General features: G+C 41.8%; 1 pseudogene; it reads left to right on the top strand.

Moving 5' to 3' along the window:
- Positions 1 to 843: 843 nt before the first annotated feature.
- LOC114288789 (UDP-glucuronate:xylan alpha-glucuronosyltransferase 1-like) overlaps positions 844 to 13,090 on the top strand; it is a 30,030-nt pseudogene continuing 17,783 nt past the window's right edge.

The raw sequence follows: 13,090 nt of genomic DNA, 5'->3' as shown, positions 1-13,090 counted from the left end.
TGATGTTGATGCTGGACCAACCCAATCCATGCCCCCACCAAAGCCAAAAAGAACAAAAAGGGTTCAGCCTAAGGCCAAAGCTACTGAGGTTGAGGCTGAGGATGCTCTGCCCATCTCACAATTGGCTGAGAGTAAAAAAACTGCTTCTGCTTCTGCAAAAAGGTCTGTTAAGGCCCAACCATCAGAGTCCACCCAATCAAAGAAGCCGAGGTCATCGTCTGCGACGACCTTGGGTTCCAGAATACCAAAAGTCCCCTGGACACCTGAGATCACTCTAGAAGATAAGCCTGTCCTTGCTAGCGATAGCGCCGATGATATAAACGTCGGCGTGGCACTCAGTACTGCTCTACTCCTCCTAGGCGATCTTGAGCGGAATGCCAAGATGAGTGAGTATGAGAACTACACCTTTATGCTGTAACGCTCTGTCCAAATAAGTGCCTTTGTGCTGAAATTTGTTTTCTCTCTTACTTTGTAAATTCTTGTAACAATTTGTGGCTTGTGTTCTTTCAGGCCATCCAACATGCCCACTCTCTCTCTATGCAAGCTTTTGAAAATCGGCAAAGATTGGCCAACATGAAGAGGGAGGTTTCTACCCTGAAAAAGGAGAACAAAACTCTTCAATTAAAGATGAAAAAACTGGAAGACCAGGCTAAGGCTGCCACCAAAGCCCAAACCCTTGCTGAGGAAAAGGCTGAATCTGCCGAGACTATTAAGAAGGTCGCCGAGGCCGAAAAGAGAGAGGCCGAGGACAAAAAGATCCAAGCCGAAAAGGAACTTCAGGAGGCCTTAGTTACCAAAGATGCTGAGATTAAGGAGGCTGACGAGAAGGCTTATGCTCAGGGAATGGCCGACGTCACTGAGGAGTACAAACTGCAAGTTAGGCAAGCATGCAACAGGGGCTTCTCCCTTGGTTGGATGGCCCTTGCCAAAAAGCTCAACATCCCAGATGACTTGCCATTGTGCAAGGCTGATGATATCCCTCTGCCATTCCCTCCCCCTCCTCCTCCAAGTCATCCTGAAGAAGAATCCGAATCTGAGTCTGAAGATGTGGAGGGGGTGAGGATGAGGGTTTAATAAGAAAATCCAAGGAGGCTGTTGGGGCTAAGTCTCATTCTCTGAATGAGCAGGTCCTGGACCTGACTCAAGATAATGATGGCGATGAAGTTATCAAGGAGGCTACCCCGGAGCAGGGTTCATCCAACATTCCTTAAATCGGCAAGAGCGTTGATGAAACCCTTGCCGAGATCGACGCCGAGATTGCTGCAGATAAGGAAGCCGAGGTATCTCTTCTGGAGACTTCTGAGGTTCAGATCCAGCCAGTTGCTGATGCTGAAAAGTCTTAACTTTCATGTCTTTTCTTTTGCACCCTTGTACTTTGTTTTGTTTTCTGGACAAAGTAAGCTTCCTTTCATGGCCGGCCTTTCTTTGTTACTTCGAAACAATTTTACTTCTGGTAGGCCGTAGCGCCTTCTTTTGTACACAACTACAACTGTTTTTCTATGGATGCTTTAATCTTTTAATTTCTCTTGATTTGCTTCTGCATGGTTCTATACTTAGAATATTTTGTATGCCTTCATATTTTGCCACCTTTGTGCAATCTTCTCGGGGTTACATATCTCGGGTATAATTACTACAAGCTTTACTTCGGCAAGATACTGACCTGCAAACTTTTCATAAATTTCAACAAGTGTAAGACATATACTATTCAATGTCAACTTTGTGAACGTTTCTCAATGTTTCAATCAAGTGTTTAGACAGTGATCTTAGTCTAACCTACTTGTAAATTGCTACCAATTTCAACAAGTGTTATCATATACTGTAAACTTTTCTTAAGTTATAACAAGTGTTTAAGCAATGATCTACTTGTAAATTGCTACAAATTTCAACAAGTGTTTAAACAATATACTTTGCTTTTACCTCAACCTGCAAATTGCTGCAAATTTCAACAGATGATCACATTTCGGCTTAACATTATCTTGTAAATTGCTACAAATTTCAACAAGTGTTATGCATCTTCTTTGGTTGGACCAACCTGTAGATTGCTATAAGTGTGCAAACTATAACCTCGGCTTCACTTCGACTTGTAAATTGCTACAAATTTCAACAAGTGAAGAGAAACAGTAATCTCGGCTTAACTTCAGCTTGTAAATTGCTACAAATTTTAACAAGTGAAGATAAGGAACCATCTCAGCTTAACTTCAACTTGTAAATTGCTACAAATTTCAACAAGTGAAGATAAGGAATAATCTCGGCTTAACTTCAACTTGTAAATTGCTACAAACTTCAACAAGTGAAGATAAGGAATCAGTTTAACTCCAACTTGTAAATTGCTACAAATTTCAACAAGTGAAGATAAGGAATAATCTCGGCTTAACTTCGACTTGTAAATTGCTACAAATTTCAACAAGTGAAGATAAGGAATCAACTTAACTCCAACTTGTAAATTGTTACAAATTTCAACAAGTGAAGATAAGGAATAATCTCGGCTTAACTTCGACTTGTAAATTGCTACAAATTTCAACAAGTGAAGATAAGGAATCAGCTTAACTCCAACTTGTAAATTGCTACAAATTTCAATAAGTGAATTAAGTATCTCTGTCTTCTCTCTACCCCCAATGTGAACCTGAGTTCTACTTGGGTTCTCATTATTCATGTCTCCAAAAACACCAATATGTAACTTTATCAATCATATGTATTTTAAAGAAAAGGGAAAAGATTTTATTGATGACATCTGCCAAAAATAGTGCACATCTAATGATAGAAGAATTTCAAATTACAAGTGTTCTAAGGTCTTGGGAGTGCTTTGCTCTCGTTATCTTCAAGCCGATAAGCTCCATTGCCTAATACCGAAGTAATTCTGTAGGGTCCTTCCTAGTTTGGGCCAAGCTTGCTCTCTTTGGGATCCTTCTTGTTGCCGACGACTTTTCTCAGGACTAGGTCGCCGACTTGAAAATCTCTTGGATTGACCTTCTTGTTGTAAGCTCTGGCAAGCTGTTGCAGGTATACTGCGAGCTGAATTGTAGCTTTCTCTCTTCGTTCTTCCAAAAGATCCAGATATCGGGCTAAGAGTATGTCATTGGTGCCATTCTCTACTCCCTGGGTCCTGATCCCTGGGATGCCGATCTCCAATGGGATGACTGCTTCTGTGCCATAAGCCATGGCAAAGGGGGATTCCCCTGTTGATCTTCTTGGCGTAGTCCGATACGCCCAAAGCACGTTAGGCAATTCGTTTACCCACTTTCTTTTTGCTGCCTGCAGCCTCTTCTTTATTCCATCCAAAATTACTTTGTTGGATACTTCTGCTTGCCCATTACTTTGGGAAAAACTTGGTGTTGAAAAGTAATTCTTGATCTTGAATTTCGCACAAAAGTTCTTGATGAGTTTGCTGTCAAACTGTGTTCCGTTGTCGGCAACTATTGCTCTTGAAATCCCAAATCTGGTGATGATGTTTCTCCATATAAAGTTCTTGACGTCCACATCTCGGATTTTGGCAAGAGGTTCTGCCTCTATCCACTTCGTAAAGTAATATGTTGCTACCAGCAAGTATTTTCTCTGCCCAGTTGCCTGGGGAAGTTGTCCAACAAGATCCATGTCCCATTGGGCAAACGGCCAAGGGCTGGATATTGGGTTCAAGTCAGCAGCTGACTGATGTATCAAAGGTGCAAACCTTTGGCATTGTTCACATTTCTTCATGTAGGCTTCAGCATCCTTTTGCATGTAGGGCCACCAATACCCCTGGGTAATGGCCCTGTGGGCTAATGATCTGCCCCCAGCGTGGTTTCCACAAATCCCTTCATGAATCTCGTATAGAAAATCTTCAACCTGCAAAGGGTGTACGCACCTTAAAAGGGGTCCAGTGAAGGACCTTCTGTAGAGATGGCCCTCTGCTGTCAGACTGAATCTGGCCGACTTCAATCTGATTTTATGTGCTTCCTTATGGTCTTCTGGTAGCTTTCCCTCTTTTAGGAATGCAACGATTGCATCCATCCAGCTTGGTCCCAAGTCCACGCACATTGCTTCTTGCTCTGTGCTCTGTGGTTCTATGCTTGGGCCCGACATATAGTCGATCATAATTGTCCTTGTTTTTTCAGTCTGCATTGAACTTGCCAGGTTAGCCAACGCGTCGCCGTGGGTGTTGTCATCTCGGCTAATTTGGAGTAGTCGGCAGTTCTGAAATAGGGCTGCCAATTTGATGACCTCTTTTGCATATGCCGACATCCTTTCGTCCCTGGCTGCAAATTCTCCTGTTGACTGGTTAACAATAAGCTGTGAATCACAAAAAACTATTACCTCATCTGCTTCTGCTGTTGCTGCCAGTTTTAGCCCTGCAATTAATGCTTCGTATTCCGCTTCATTGTTTGAGGCCTTGAACCCCAAACGGATGGACTGTTCTATTATTTCTCCATCTGGAGATATCAGCAGTACTCCTGCCCCTGCTCCTTGTCGGTTCGAACTTCCATCGACGAACAGTCTGAATGAATCGCCGATGTAGATGCTGCAGGGTCTGAGTTTTTCCTTCCTTTGCTCTTTTGCCCTAGGCTGGGATTCTCCTTGCTTGCTGGGACAATGCTCATCCTGGCTCAACGAAGCCCGATGTTCGATGGTTTCAGGCGTGAATTCTGCCACGAAGTCGGCCAAAACCTGGCCTTTTATTGCTGTTCTCGGCCTGAACTCCAGGTCATACTGGCCCAGGGCTACTGCCCATCTTGTTATCCTTCTTGTTAAGTCTCCTTGTTGCAACAAGGACTTCAGTGGGTGCTCTGTTAGGACCACAATCTTGTGCGCCTGAAAGTAATGGTTCAACTTCTTTGAAGCCATTACTAAGGCTAGCATTAATTTCTCCAGTGGTAGATACCTTGTTTCTGCATCGGCCAAGGTTTTACTTACATAATAAACAGCCTTTTGCTCCCCTTTTTCCTCTCGGATTAGTACTGCACTGACTGCGTGTTCTGAAACTGCCAAGTACAAAAACAGTTTTTCCCCTGGTTTTGGATTGGAAAGAACCGGAGTTGTGGTCAAGTACTTCTTCAGGTCGGTCAAAGCGGCTTCGTATTCTTCTGTCCACAGGAAGTCTGTGGCTTTTTTAACCAGGTTGAAGAAGGGTCTGCATTTATCTGAGCTTCTGCTGATGAATCTGTTTAGGGCTGCGGCCTTTCCAGTAAGCATCTGAACCTATTTTGCCGACGTCGGGTTCTTCAGGTCTAGGATGGCCTTGATTTGGTCTGGGCTGGCCTCTATGCCCTTTCTTGTTACCAGATACCCTAAAAATTTACCTGATCCAACTCTAAACGCGCACTTTGATGCGTTGAATCGGAGCCGGTATGTTTTGAGTATATCAAAGACCTCTTTTAGATTGGCAAGATGACCTTTAGATTCCTTGGTCTTCACGACCATGTCATCGATGTAGACTTCTACCGTTTTGCCAATCAGGTGCTTGAACATCTTTGTTACTAGCCTTTGGTAGGTTGCTCCTGCGTTTTTCAACCCAAAAGGCATTGCCTTGTAACAGTACAGGCCTTTAGGGGTGATGAACGCAGTCTTCTCCTCGTCTGAAGGGTACATGGCAATCTGGTGGTACCCCCTGTATGCATCCAGAAAACTCATCCTTTCATGCCCTGAAGTAACATCTACTAGCTAGTCAATCTTGGGCAGAGGAAAGCTGTCTTTGGGGCAGGCTTTGTTGAGGCTGGTAAAGTCTACACAGACCCTCCATTTGCCGTTCTTCTTCTTCACCACTACTGTGTTGGACAGCCATGTCGGGTAGTGAACTTCTCGGATGGCCCTGGCCTCCAGAAGTCTGTCTACCTCTTCTTCTACTGCTTCGACGTGCATCAACGTCGGTCTTCTGGCTCGTTAAATCACAGGTTTTGCCGACCTGTCGACATTCAGTCTGTGGCAAGTGACCTCGGTGTTAATGCCAGGCATTTCGTAAGGTGTCCAGGCGAACACCTCAATGTTGGTTCTTAGAGAAGTTTCCAACTCTTTCTCCTCTTCTTCGGCTAAGCCTGAGCCGAGAAGAAAGAACCGTTCTTCATCCCCATCCTGGACGAGGATTTTCTTTAGTGCCTCTTCGCTCTTCTCGGCTGGTTCTTTGCCGACGTCTTCTAGGACTTCCACGTCCTTATCTTCAATTTCTGCCTTCTTTGGCTCTCGTACGCAGCAGGTAGACTTCATTGCTGTCAAGGAGCAATTTTTTGCCTGCAGTTGATCTCCTCTAATTTCTTCAATCCCATGCTTTGTTGGGAACCGCAGTAGTTGATGCAACGTTGAGGGAACTGCCCCCATTGCATGCAACCATGGCCTTCCCAAGATGATGTTATATGGCGAGGGTATGTCAATTACCATAAATTCTGTCTTGATCTTCTTTGTACCGGCTTGTACTTCCACGCTTGCTGCGCCCAGTGGCCACGTCGGCGTTCCATTAAAGCCGACCATCGGGCTGTTGGATTGTTCCAGGTCGTCAAGATGAAGGCCCAGCTCCTTGTAACATCTAATATACATGATGTCGCAAGAGCTGCCTTGATCAATCAGGATGCGATTCACTTGGCACTCCCCAACCTGGAGGGATACTACCAGGGCATTGTTGTGCGGATGCTGGACCATCTCTAGGTCAGCTTCAGTGAAGGCTATCATCGGTCCTCGACACTCTTCAAGCCGAGGTCTTTTGTGTCCGACCTGGTTCACGTGCTGCAGGTGTTTTACTCTTTGGGTTTCTCCCCGTATGTCGCTTTCGTTCACCTTTAAGTGGATTACATTAACCACCCGTGGTCCTCCTGCCTGTGGTTGCTGTGCTGGGTGTGGCGGTGCTGCTGGTGCTTGAGGCAATCTTGCCTGTTCTTCCCTTGTCCTGGCTTCATCGACCAGGTCCCTCAGAAGGCCTTGTCTTACCAGGTCTTCTAAGTGTGCTTTTAAGGCTCTGCAACCCTGAGTTGGGTGTCCTTCTTCATTGTTGTAAGCACAGCGCCTACCAACGTTTCTTTCCATAAATTCCCCTGGTGCTCTTGCTGGTGCTCTGAAATAGGGTTGGTTTCGTATTTGATCCAGGACTTTATGGATTGGGATTCGGAACACCATCGTCACTGCCTGTTTACCTCTCAATTCAGTTTCTTGTTTGGTCGGCCCGTTGTTACCTCGGCCTCGCTTCGGCGAGCCGTCTCCCTTCTCTTGCTTTATCTCTTTGTTTCCCGACGTATCTTCCTCGGCTCTGGCGTACTCCTCGATTCTCGCCATGAGTTCTTCCATGCTTTTGGCAATGTTTTTGCCAAAGACTTCAGTAGTGGGCAATCATATTTCAGGCCGTTCTTGAAAGACACGACCGCCACCTCTTGGTTACATTCGAGTATTCGATTGAACACCTCGTAGTACCTCTTTGCGTAGGCCCTCAGGCCTTCATCCTTGGTGATTCTTAAAGCCATCAGAGTGTCAACCCTCAAGGGCTGTAGTTTGTTCGTCACAAACCTGGCCACAAACATCTCGGCCAGGCCTTCCCAATTCTTCACGCTTCCGTTCGGTAGTTTATGGAACCAATCGGATGCGATCTCCCCAAAGGATGAGGGGAATACTTTGCAGAGCAACAGCTCGTTCCCACTATATAATGCCATTGAATTCAGGTATAGTCCGACATGAAAGTTGGGATCTGACTTACCATCATAAATTTGGAACCTCGGCATACTGAATCTCTTTGGTGCTTCAAATTTGTCCAGTTCCACCGAGAATGGTGTTCTCGGCTTAACTCGGGAAGTCACCTCGGCTTCAACATTCTGCTGCCTCCTTTTGAGGTAATCCCTCAAGTCTTCTTTACTCCTACCTGGAGCTCGGCTATCTCTGGACTTCAATCTTTTTGGCACACTACTTTCGGCCTCGTGGTGGGCCCGTTTCGATCTTTCTCCATGGGTTGTGTCAAAGCAGAGTGCTTGCCCTTGAACATGCCGATGTTCTTTGGGCCCTGGATCCTTTATGTGATGTGTCCTTCGGGACTCTTCTTGCCTCGGCTCCTCTCGTCCGACTTTCCTGGAAGGTTGGTAAGAGTGCCTTCCACTCCTGGTGTGCTGAGGGGCTTCGGGGATTGCTTTCCTTCCTCCTTTCTGGGTATTAATTGTTGGCATCGGCGTATCTTGCAGCGGGTATGGTGGCTGCATAACATTGTTCTGCATCATGAAGTTGACGACCAACTGAAGGCCTGCCAGCTTGTTTGCCAAGTCTTTTACTTCCTCATCCCTTCGTAGGCACCTATCCCTCCATACCTGAAGGTTATCTTCGTTATAATACTTGCTTTGGTCTGTCCTCTTCGAAGCGTCACTCTCCTGGCCGACGTCTTTCTCTCCGTGGCCCTGGCCATGAGTTTCTGTGTTGTGGTTGTCTCCTTTAACGTCAAGATTAATTGGTCTGCCACTCCCAGCAGGAGTGTCGCCCCCAATGTTTTCCCTTTGTCCGTCACTGGCCATCTATTCTTCTAAGTTCCCACAGACGGCGCCAAATTGTGTGGGTGATTTTCCGACCACACTACCCGCTTAGTAATCAACTGGAGAGCACCGGCAGAATAGATGGCTTCAGCTAACCTGTAACAGAAAGAAAAGGCTCCGGCGGTGGCTCTTCCACCCGGGGGCACTCCGACGATCAAGTCAATATATCTCTCAAAGATAATCAATTGCCAAAATCACTGTTTAAAGCATAAAAACTCATACCTTAGACCCACGGGGGTGCCTCTCTTTTATAGTTTACTCAATTCTAGTCCCACTAGAAGCTTGACTTCTATGGACTCCAATTCAATACTTACTTTGGACTCTTCAAGAGATAAAGATAAACTCCCTAAGAGCTTTATCCTTATCTTTAACAAAGTTCCCTCTTTATTCTAGGACTCTTGTCCCTTATTCGCTTATCTCAGATTCCGATATCTTCGGTGATAATCTCGGCCTCGACAAGATAACCTCGGCATAACTACCACGACACGTGGCACCTCGGTTCACATGTCGGCGTCACCATGCCACGTGTTGGTACTCAGAAAATATATCCCCACAAAGGCAATGTCATCTTACTAAGTGAACAATTGAGAAGGAAGCTGAGGTGTTGGCTAACACAGCAGTTACTTGAAGTATATAGAGTGCGGCCACACATGACTTACTCCGTTCCGTAATGTAAAGTAGTATAGTTTAGATAGTATGGTTGCACAGAATTCAGTTAGGATACAATAGTATAGTTATATACATGTATATGTTCTCTCTCCTATAAAATATAAGTATCTGAGAATGTAAAAGAGTGTTGTTGTTGAACATATATGGGAATAATCATTTTCTTGAAGCTCTAGCTTCTTCTTCAACAACCTTGTCATAAGGCACAGCCCTAGGAAGCATAGATACGGATATGAGATATGGATATGGCGATACAACAAAACCTAAAAAAATAAGATACCGGTATGGCTAGAATACGTTTGTGAAAAATATATTTTTTAAAATTATTAATAATGAGTTACACATAAGTTAAAGAATGTTGAGAAACCACAATGTAATTTTATAATGCAAAATACTAACATTTAAGAATTTTGTATTAATTTAAGCTAGTAGCTTGTTTACTTTTTAAATTTTTAATAGGTCTTGTAAATATTTCATTTAATATCAAGTTTAATATATTTATATTACAATAATAGAACAATTCACAACTTATCCCTATGCTTTTTCCTTTGACACTAGTGAAAAATATTGTATTCAAGTTTCCTTATTTATTTATTGATATTTAATTTTACCATGGTTATATTCTCTTGTTAATTCTTACTTTCTATATAGTTATAAGGGACATGCATGAAATAATTAGGATACATCAATTTGATAAATTTAATTATTTAACTCACTATGCTCTTTTTATCGAAGAACTTAACATAGTATTGAAAAGATATTCTTATATTTATACTTGCAATTATATTATATTGTATTACTATGCAAGAAATGTTACAATTCTGATTTTATAAAACAAGTAAACATGACTTGGAGTATCCGATACTTCAAAATTAAGTATTCGATACTCTAAAATTAATGAAAAAATAATTAAGAAGTATACGATACTTTTAATAAGTATCCACTATGTATCTGCGAGTATCCTAGGAGTATCGGTATCCGATAGAGATACGATACGGATACGTCACCCTATTTGAAGTATCCGTGCTTTATAGGCACAACCAATGATAGAAACTATCAAATTGATAAGCTAGCTTACGAGAAAACGAGGCCCTCTTTCACTCAGTTTGTCCCATCTACTTCTTCTTATTCTTCTTGTTGTTGGAACAATCTTTTGTGTAAAAAATAAATTGAAACTAAATCAAACAAAATAAAATAAATAACTTACAGAATTTATTTTACCGAACCGAATGAAAAATAAAAAGATCAAGTCGAGTGTGTGACACTTTGTCTTTAAGACAGATTCGCCCACTACGGTGTTTACGGTCTAATGGCGTCTATCTCCCAAAATACAATGATCTTCACAAATTTGTAGTAGCACTACAAACAAATTTTTCCGGCGAACTAGAACTTGTGTTCTATAACTCTCTAAATTTTTCCTAAAATAATATGAAGAACAATGGATGTTAGAGAGCAAAATGAAGGCAAGGAAAATGAATTTTCAGAACGAGTGACTACTGGAAAATGATGTGTTATTTATAGACCTGAACAGGTTCAATAATTCAAACTAAACAGGTGGAAGTTGAATCCAACAGGTGCATAACAATTTAAACAAATAACTGCTGGGCAGTTTATATCTGTTGGAAAAACTGCAATAGATTTGAATCTGTCTAGGCAGAAATTAAATCTATCCGGGGTTTAACAGATTGACAACTTGTTTGGACTGTTTAAACCTGTTGTGGAATTTGGATCTGAAAAGAGGCACAAAATTTTGGACAAACAATTTGAATTCAAATTCAAATTACAAAAGTGCAAAATTTAAATTAATTTTTCCCGTAAGAAATTTGAAAAAAACTCAAATAAATTTTGTCCAAAAAATTAATATTAGAATCGACCCGACCCACAACCCACACCTGCGCCCGGCCCGGCACGGCACGGCTCAGTTGGCTGGTCAGACGGTGGCGATGCGCGTGTGTGTGATGGTTTGGGCTATGGTTTCATTTGTCCATAACTCCTCCCTTCTACAAACTTGGGGTGCCCCTTGGGGCCCAACCCAAGTATTGTACTCTAGAGATTATATACCCATAAAAGCTCTCTTAAAGTTTCAATGTGGGACAATCCATTTCAAGAAACCCACATTTACTTCTTTAAATTTCCCATTCCACGAACCCGAAAACTACGTCAACTTCCCATTCACTCATCTTGAAAAGGCCATCAAACATGCAACCTTTTCCTACATACATCCCATTTTTGGTAAGTATAAATTTATCACTCTTAAACACTAGCCTAAACCCATTCTTACTTAACAAAGATCCGGAAACAAGATTCTGGCGTATGTCCGGTACATGTAGCACATTGTTGAGAGTGAGCTTCTTTCCAGGTGTCATATTCAGAACAATCTTCTCTTGTCCTTCAACTTTGGAAGTTGAGGAGTTACCCATGAAAAGTTGTTCATCGTTGTCTATTGTAGAATAAGATGTGAACATCTTTTTGTCGGCACAAATATGGCGAGTAGCACCAGTATCCACCCACCATTCTTTAGGATTTTCGACAAGATTTGCCTCGGAAACAACTGCAGAAAGATTGATGCCATCTACACCATTGGAAATATTGTCCACTTCAGTCATATGGGCTTGAGCAGGCTTCTTGTTTGTTCTTCTTTGGCTTTTGCTTTTGCCTTTGCTACGGCAATCTTTGGCCCGATGTCCCTCTTTGTCACAGATGTAACACTTGCCATTAAACTTGTACTTTTTAATTTCCCCCCATTTAGAGCCTTGTGATGAACTTTCTCCAAAAAACGTCTGTTTCTTTGCTTTTGGAGCATGTTCCACCACATTTGCCTTAGACTCCATAGGTTGCTTACCAGCTCACTTTTCAGAATTGCGGTTGTCCTCCTCAATCCTCAAACGCATAATTAATTCTTCTAAAGACATTTCTTTGCGCTTGTGTTTGAGGTAGTTTTTGAATTCCTTCCAACCTTGTGGTAATTTCTCAATTAAGGCTGCAACTTGGAAGGATTCACTGAGAGACATACCTTCTGCCTGAATGTCATGTAGAATGAGTTGGAGATCTTGAACTTGGCTGATCACAGTCTTAGAATCAACCATCACAAAGTCTAGGAATTTGCCAACCACAAATTTCTTTGAGCTAGCATCTTCCATTTTATACTTTTTCTCCAAAGACTCCCAAAGTTCCTTTGCTGTTTTGATAAGACTGTAGATGTTGTATAATGTGTTGTCAAGTCCATTCAAGATGTAGTTCCGGCAAAGGAAATCAGCATGTTTCCAGGCATCGACCGCAGCAACCACTTGCCTGTCAGTTTCATCCTCGTACAGAGTAGGAGGATTCTCACGGAGAAAACGAGCCAGGTTTAGAGTTGTAAGATAGAACAACATTTTATGTTGCCATCTTTTAAAATCAGTTCCTGAAAACTTCTTTGGCTTCTCACTGTGATTTACCAGTACTGTCACAACAGGAGAGGGGGTTGGCGCAATTGCAGCCACCATACCAGTACTCGTTTGAGCATTTGTTTCAGTAGCCATGAATTCTAAATTATAAAACAAATTATAATTAGAATTTATACTACATAGAAAATTAATCCAAATTCACAAAACTAAATTTTGTAAAAATAAAAGAAACAAGATATGTAACTTTTATTTTTTCAATTAATTTGGAAATAAAATAAAATTTTATTTAACCAAATTAATTCTACACAGAAAATTAAATTTCTGTAACACTTCAATAATTAAAATACTGAAACAAAATTTTAATTAATGAAACACTCAGAGAATAATTTCTGAAAACTAAAATTAATTTCTGACAAAATTCCACAAATAAATATTCTAAATTGTTAATGACACCAGTATATTACTACTAGTTGTCAAAGAAAATAGACAGTATATTATTACTATATGTTAAACAATATATTACTACTATTTGTTTTCCAACCAGAATATTATTTTTGTAAAATCACAGAAAATAAT

Source organism: Camellia sinensis, chromosome 1 (genome assembly GCF_055761805.1).
Source record: "Camellia sinensis isolate YWXY chromosome 1, ASM5576180v1, whole genome shotgun sequence".
Lineage (NCBI taxonomy): Eukaryota > Viridiplantae > Streptophyta > Magnoliopsida > Ericales > Theaceae > Camellia > Camellia sinensis.
The sequence above is the reverse complement of the archived record's forward strand: the minus strand, read 5'-3'. Positions and strand labels throughout refer to the sequence as shown.